Source organism: Diabrotica virgifera, chromosome 5 (genome assembly GCF_917563875.1).
Source record: "Diabrotica virgifera virgifera chromosome 5, PGI_DIABVI_V3a".
Classification (NCBI taxonomy): domain Eukaryota; kingdom Metazoa; phylum Arthropoda; class Insecta; order Coleoptera; family Chrysomelidae; genus Diabrotica; species Diabrotica virgifera.
This window is the reverse complement of record NC_065447.1, coordinates 31,278,128-31,287,171: the sequence shown is the minus strand read 5'-3', so window position 1 is coordinate 31,287,171 and position 9,044 is coordinate 31,278,128.

Below are 9,044 nucleotides of genomic sequence, written 5' to 3'. Positions count from 1 at the left end.
GGCATTTATTGAATTTACGCTAAGGGTTTGTTTCGTTTGATTGCCCTAAAATTACCGAAAAATATATCTGGTAGAGCTTATTCAATGAAACTACGTGTTTGCTGTTTACTTAATATTATATGCTTTACGTAACACATTTGCGCAAGAAAAAGTTACTTTATAAACTAACATTATACTGTGATTTTATGTACAGGGTATTGAACTATTTGACCGACAGCCCTTTCTTTACAATTTCTCGTTGATGAATATATTGAGGTAGAGACATGAGAGATCAAGTTACTGAGAATCTTTTAAGATCAAAATAAAACGTTGCCTGTGATCAAGATTGTTTATGCCGTTTTTCAAAACGTCTTTTAATTTATGCACTAACTCCTACTTTTAATAAATAAATAAAAACATAATATTTAAATACATAAATAGAAAGTGGAAATGTTGAAGGAATGATCGAAAACATAACTATTGACAATAATGCCACACAACAAACAGACACTTACAAATATCTTAAACACGAGGTCAAAATAAGCAGAGATAATCAAACACATGAAATACAGAGAGGCGAATAGGTCTGACATGGGCAGCATTTGGAAAACTAAGCCATATTCTATTCAATTCCCATGTGTTTCAAACGAAAGGATTATAACCAATATGTTTTGCCTGTAAAAATTTATGGAGCAGAGACTTTAGCATCATCATCATCATTCAACCCGGATCTATCCATTGCTAGATATAGGCCTTCCTCAGTCTTTTCTATGCATTTCTGTTTTGTGCTGTTTGCATCCAGTTTTTGTCGATCCGTTTTATGTCATCAAACCATCTGGTTGGCGGACGACCTCTACTTCGATATACTTCTTGTCTTGGTCTCCAGTGTATTATTCGCTGTGTTCATCTGTTATCCGACATTCTAGCTATGTGCCCAGCCCAGTTCCACTTTAGGGTCATAATTCTTTCTATGGCATTCTTCACTCCTGTTCTCCGTCTTCTCTCCCTGTTCGTAATTCGATCCCGACGATAAATGCCTAAAATTGAGCATTCTATGGCTCTTTGGGTAACACAAATTTTATTTCTTACTTTCTTGGTTATTGTTGAAGTTTCTGCACCATAGGTAAGTACGGGCAACACACACTGATCAAAGACTTTTATTTTGAGACACATAGGCAGTTCTGACTAAAGGACATAGCTCAGCTTGCCGAATGCCACCCAAGTAAGTCCTATACGGCGGCTTAGTTTGCACGTTTGATTATCTCTTTATATGCGTATCTAATATCGTAAGAATTTATAAGAGGTGGTTTCTTCAATAGGCATACCATTTACTAAAATCTTTTCCCTTAACACAAGATTTGTCATGATTTGTGATTTTGTGTGGTTGATTTTCAATCTAACTTGTAAGGAGGCTAGGTATAATTTCTCCAGTTGTGATACTGCATCATCGATTCTGTCAGCAAAAAAAAACAATATCGTCAGCGAATCTCAAATGACTAAATATTTCTCCGTTGACATTAATTCCTTTTTCACTCAGATTAGCTTTCTTAAACATATGCTTTAATAATATTGTAAACAATTTTGGCGAAATTGTGTCTCCCTGTCGCACTCCCCGTTATATTTTAAATGCGTTGGTCTTTTTATCTGCCAGTTTCACAGGTCCATGTCACCAGCCCCACCTTTTTCAATTTGAGGATCAAAAAAAAGCTCATTCGTTTGTATTGCGTTAGTACTGGATTGTATCTTCCTTCATTCGTTTGTACTGCCCCCACCCTTTTAAATCTGCCTGGAGGGGCTGGTGACATGCCATCCCCCCCTTTTTCGATTTGAGGGTCAAAAAAAAGCTCATTCGTTTGTATTGCGTTAGTACTGGATTGTATCATCCTTCATTCGTTTGTACGGCCCCCTCCCTTTTAAATCTGCCTGGAGGGGCTGGTGACATGCCATCCCCCCTTTTTCGATCTGAAGGTCCGGGATGTGTATGTTCGTTTGTACTGCGTTAGTATCGGATTGTATCGTCCTTATTTTGTTTGTACTGCCCCAACCCGTCTAGATTGGCCTGGGGGGGCCAGTGACATGCTACCCTCTACTCTGCACTTTTTGCCTTCTGAATGTCGAAAATAGGCTATTTCGTTTGTACTGCATTAGTACTGGATTGTATCACCCTTCATTCTTTTGTACTGCCTCCACCCTTTTAAATCTGCCTGGAGGGGCTGGTGACATGCCATCCCCCCCTTTTTCGATATGGGGGTCCGGGATGGGTATGTTCGTTTGTACTACGTTAGTATCGGATTGTATCGCCCTTATTTTGTTTGTACCGCCCCCACTCATCTAGATGGGCCTGGGGGGGCCAGTGACATGCTATCCCTCTAATCTGCACTTTTTGCCATCTGACGTCGAGAGTAGGCTATTTCGTTTGTACTGCGTTAGTACTGTATTGTATCACCCTTCATCCGTTTGTACTGCCCCACCCTTTTAAATCTGACTGGAGGGGGATCCCTTTTTTCGATCACGGGGTCCGGGATGGGTACGTTCGTTTGTACTACGTTAGTATCGGATTGTATCGCCCTTATTTTGTTTGTACCACACCAACCCGTCTAGATTGACCTGGGGGGCCAGTGACATTCTACCCTTCTACATTTAAAACAGGGGAGGATTAATGCTAGGAGTAAGGACACAAAATTAACCAAGACTATTATAGTAACACCGCGGGTGTAAAATTTGGTAAATTCGTCAAAAATCTAACGAACTACATTTTGAAACTGAAAAACAGGCTTGCAAGCCACTCTCCGTGGGGAATGGAAAGTTACACCCTCAGATGGATCTCGGAGTAGTTCTACGCTACCGATTTGAAAAATGGTACATGTATTTGTTGGAGATATTTTGAACACCATTTTCGATCAGAAATCAGAGGAGCGACCTTGCCTTTTCCTACTAGGAAGAAATTTATCCATCCCCTCAATAAATTTTACAGTTTTACACGCTATCGATATGAAAATCAAAGATCTCATGCGGCGCATTCCGAAATGCACTCTTCGTTGTAAAATTTCAACCTCTCTGGATAACTGATTAACTGAAACATACATACGGCAGAATTTATTGAAATCGAAAATTATTAAAAGTATTTGGAACATTAAATAAAAAATTCCCACAATCAATGTCTTTCCTACCATCTAATGCGAGAGACCAGATAACAATAATTGCCGTTGCTATGTTATGGTATTTTGTTTTCTAGAAAGGTTTGTATTGTTCAGTTATGACTGCAATGAGATTCAGAATTTCCGTATTCCATTTGCAAAATAAATATAGTGTCAAAAACTTGCTTATACATTTGACGCACTGTCCGTCAACGTGTTAATTGACTCTACAGATTCAGTGCCAAAACGAGACATTTTTATAGAAAAATATTTGCAAAGATATGAAATGCCAAACTGACCTATTAAATAAACAATGACAGTGCAATTTTAGATTTTTTTACTATAGAATTATCGCTGTATAGACCAGGGCGGATCTGTTTTGAAGTGGATGTGAGAGGTGGCATTCCAATTTTTGCAGATAAAATTAGGTGACAACTTCAGTAATTATAATTGGCTTATGCTCCTTCTCAAATATGTCCGGAACATTAATAAAAACATTCAAATATTTAAAAATTTCGAAAAACATCGATTTTTTTTAACTATTCAATCGTTTTTAAAACGATTCATTTTGGAACAAAGTCGTAGGGAAATAAAATAAAGATAATTTAATTTTTTATGATATACGACTATAAAATACACTTAATAGATTTTGCATAATAATTTTGCAATATAAATTTTTTTAAAAAAGTTAAAATTTTTTATAAACTTTCTGAACAAAAAGTAGACCATTATTTAGAAATTTGCTAATTTTTTTACATATAAAGATATGCCCTACCTATCTAATACAGTTTACAGAACTTAAGTTGGTTTATTTAATCGGCCTCAGCAATGTTTTAAAGTTATACACAATTTTTTGGCTTATAAACAAATACAGTGAAGACGTTTGAGTTAATAAATACGAATAAATTCATTTTTCTGTTATTTATCAAATAAACATTTTTTTCTGTTTTAGGACAACAGTAAAATGTATCTCGAATTAACTAAATTAAATACTTTCTTCTGTTTGTCTCAATTAATTAAAAAAAAATTTGGGCACCCTGTATAAATAATTATGTAATAAATAGAGAATTGAATAATCTTTCAAATAAGCTAGCACACGACCCACATTTTCATTTAAAAAAATCATCGATTACGTCATCACACCCAGATGAATGACGTTAGTAGTATGATAGATATCCCAAAAATTATAATTTAAATATAAAAATCGACCTGTTTAGGGATTTACCTCCAGAGTTGCCCATTCTCGAGAAAATGAATTTATTCCAACTGAAACGTCCTCACTATATTTGTTTATAAGCAAAAAAATTGTTTATGTCCTTAAAACAGTGCTGAGGCCGCTTAAATAATCCGATTTTAATTTTGTAAAGTGTATTGGATTGGTAAAGTACCTCTCGATATGTAAAAAAATTAGCAAACTTCTAACACGTCTACTTTTTGTTCAGAAAGTTTTTAGAAAATTTGAACTTTTTCTAAAAAAATTTAGATTGCCAAATTATTATGCAAAATCTATTATGTCGATTTTAATGAAATTTGGTGGACAGATTGAGTATGTTGTAAGAATTTTCTAAGTAAAATACGAAGGTTCTAAGTGCAACCAAAGTGGTTGAAAAACATTGAATATAAAGAGGCTTATTTTGCCCTCTTATTTTCTATTTATTGCTATTTTGCAGAAAGGATAATCATTTAAGATATTTTATACCAGTCGTGTCGTATATCATACAAAATTCAATTATCTTTATTTTATTTCCCTATGACTTTGTTCCAAAATGAATCGTTTTTAAGTTACAAGCAATGAAAATTGAAAAAAATCGATGTTTTTCGAAATTTTTTTAATAATGTTCCAAACATATTTCAGAAGGAGCATAAGTCAATTATAATTACTGAAGTTGTCACCTAATTTTATCTGCAAAAATCGGAATGCCACCTCTCACATCCACCTCAAAACAGATCCGTCCTGGTCTATACAGCGATAATTAATTGATTGGTTGACTTACCTGTTAAGGAGGGACAATCATAATTGTCCTATCTTACATTTCGAACATTTGTACTTATGGTAGTGGTCTTTTCGGGCCGCTGATCACAGTTTAAAGAAGCAGAAGAAGAAAAAGAAGATTATTAAGCTTCTTGACAAGTGACGTCCGCGCATCACTGTTTTTTTTTATTTTATTTTTATCGCACAAGACATGGGTGGGTTCAAAAGAATCAATGGGGGGGAGCGTACAAATGTTTGAAATGTAAGATAGGACAATTATGATTGTCCCTCCTTAACAGGTAAGTCAACCAATCAATTAATTGTCCTTCACATAACATTTCGAACATTTGTACTTATGGTAGGCTGTTGAAAGATTAAACAATATTGTGCGATAAATAAACAAAAGTACATTGCACTCCAAAAATGAATAGTACTTAGCAATTTTTTTTTTTTTTAGAAACTTTACACAAAATATATACATATGTATACCTAACTAATATATTAGAGCAATTATTAATTAAGATTCATGTTTATATTTTAATTATATGAGATGTGTACTTTCAACCAGGTACAAATAAACATAATAAGAAAATTAATGTTCTTACTAATATTAGTAACCTACACATGTAATATAATTACAATTACATACAATTACATGGACTCACCAGACAACACGGTTTTGCAAAGAGTCCGTAATCTTTTGCTAGAGGTTTATTATAAAAAATATTGAATACTTGAGAATTTTCTGTCCATCTCGCCGTCTCTCTAATATCTTCTATAATCCAGTTCTAACTCCCGCTGAGGTAGATGCATGTCTGACACTATACACTTTAAAAATATTAGTGTCTATATTTTTAATTTAAAAAAATGTTATATCTATCTACTCAACGCCTGGGTAGATGTTGCTTTATACGTCTCTTTTTTTTTTGTTTTTAGTTATAAACAAATTGTCTTCCGATTGAGGACGAATGTTTTAGAAATCTCTAAACACTCTCAACTGTGTTTTTTGTTTTAAATAGGTTGATATTTGTTTATTTATTATTATTATTATTATTTTTTGGGAAAGTCTTTATCCTATGTTATATCAGAATGTCAATTTTATCTTGATCCATGAAAATATTCTGAATTTTTATTAGGTACAGGGTTTGCAACCTCTGAACTGAAGTGAGTGCAATCAACATTACAAGTTTGTAAGTAAGATCTTTCAGGGAAAGGCTTGTGAGACGAAATAATGTTTCTAAATAAAGTAATACTGGTAGAGGGTCCCAAGTTAATTAATATTTGGGCAATTAAGGTTTGAGGTTATATATACATTTGTAAAAAAATTTAAAAATGTTTTTATAATATTCTAGGATATATTCTATCAACGCCAATGCAGCACTGTGAATGTTAATACGAGCTATAATTATAATCCGGTTCTACGATAGATTTAATAAAATTAAAATTTGATAATTCATAAGCAAAATGGTTATTATTTTATACTAAACCGTCACCATGTCTTGAAAACTGTATCATACAGATTTAGTGATTTGTTGTAATAGATGGGATGGAATCCTCAGGAATGCCTTTTCTTAAAAAGCTTGCCTGACAAGAATATGGAAACCCAAAGGATGTCCTGGATATAAAACCCCAAACAAAATTCTAGATTAAATTTTTATCAGGTCCATAATTATCTTTTTGGTTGTGTAAGGTATGGTGGTCAAAGGTTGTGTACCAAGGCTGAAAAACATAAAATTTAAATCCATGGCAATCTAGAGTTAAGGCATTGGCTTTCTCTGATCCGGGGTCAGGGTTCAAAATTACATACCTTGCACATTTTTTTTTTAGGATATGTGGCAAACATATCGATTTCTGGAATAAGAAGCTGCTCAAAAATTATAGTAACACAATTATCACTTAAAGAATACCTACTCTGTTTCTATTTTTAAAGATCTTGATTCCGAGTCAGGCAAAAGCATTTTTTTTGCTGTTACAGATGCAAAAATAATTTTTAAATTCCTATTTTCACAGAATTATTAAACTTATCTGCAAATGTTGAGTACTGTACACTACCCATCTTGTTAATGCAAGACACAGCTGTTGCGTTATTTATTCCTAGCAAAATGTTACAATTCCTATATTCGTTGAAAAAGGATTTCAAGCCACTATATGCTGCTAGTAACTGAAGTACATTTATATGTAGTTGTTGTTCATGACTCCAAAAACCATGAGTTTTGTTATCAATGCAGCATACCCGCCATGCTAAAAGATATATGCATCGCAAAATATTTCAAGTACATAATTGGATTATTTTATATTTTGCTCACTAATTGGTATGTTATTTAACCACCAATTGTAATCATTTTTAAGTATTTAGGTATGGTCATTTTAGTGTTATAACTATTAGTTTAAGAAAGAGGCTACTTTTCTTTTGTATTTATTTATATATTGTTTTTTTTTTTTTATAATTTTCCATATTTAACTTCCATAAATGGACGAACTGTTACAAACTGACCGATTAAGGCTGCAAATGATCTTATTTTACATGTACTTTTATTTTTGATGTTCTGAATACTATTAGATTTTTTTTTTGTCAGCATGTGCAAAATATATCAGGTTCGAATCAAACGTAAAACCAAGAAAAGTTATATTTTGTGGGGGTGAAAGTATACTTTTCCTTTTTTTTTATTTATAGTAAATCCCAAGCAGAAAAAACATAGAAAATGTTTAAACAATATTTTCTTTACATTTCAAATATGATTTTGAAATTGGTAAATGGTCCTCTAAAAAATTGACAAAAGTAAAGCCTCCTGTTATTAGATTATTTAGGGCTGGTTTTAAAGTTTTTGTAAATATAAAAGCCGAGATATTATTCAAACCAAACGGTAAACAGTTTAATTAATATAAAAAAGTTCTGTACTTAAATTTTAAATATTTTTTAAAATTTTAATGAACAGGAATAGCAAAATAGACAACTTTTAAATCTATTTTTGCCATAACCCTTGAAAATGAGCTTGAGGACTGACCTATTATAGTCTTCCAGCTTAAAATATGTGGCTTCTATAAAGCAATTCAATTGTTTTAAATTCAAAACAAAATCTCTGATTTCCGTCTTTTTAGGCACAAAAAACTACGAAAAATAAATTGTCCTTTTGTATGTGAAGAAGGAAAAATAGTAATTTTTAATTACTTTTCAAGTAATTTTTTTTTTGTCTTACGACCAGTTTGGGTCTATGAGAACTTTTGGTGCTCTCTTTTCAGAGGGCGTTGTTTTAAATAAAATATTAAAACCTTAGACCAAATTTAAAAATTTCTTATCTGAAGCAATCCCTTTCCATATTTTAATACAGTTAGCCATATTACCCTATTAATTTTTATTGACATTTAGTATGACATCCTGGTTGTTCTCATTTGCTTTTGGTACTGCTGTCTGTTCGATTGTTTGCATCTCGATGCTAGTAGAGGGTGATTTGAGTACTGACTTTGTCCAATTCTTGGTCTGCTCAAGGTTGGATTGAAGTTTAAACGCTGCTGATTAAAGTTGCTAGATTCTGAAAGAACTCTTGATGGATGCTGAGTGGAAACAGCAGCTTGGCTTTGTGGTATAGTCTTTGGATAAACAGTGGTCTTTTGTGGCTTCGTAATGACTTCGAGATGACTTAATAAAGCTGATTTTGTATCTTTGTTTAATATTTTTGACAAAACCAAACAAAAAATTATTGTAAGTACACTTACTAACTTTGTAATATTAAGGTAGACGATAAAAATCAATGCAGAATGTGCAAAAAGTAGTTAAATATATTTTATTCTATTCTAAACTTCTGGGCTACTATAAGTAACTCTGCGAAATAGGAGTAGCTCAAAATAAAGATTTTCTGGGCTACTAAAAAAAGTACCCTCTTCTAGTTTTATTGTTTGAGGATAAACCAAACAAACATTTAATGTAAGCAGTAAACTTACTACCCTCGTAATATGAA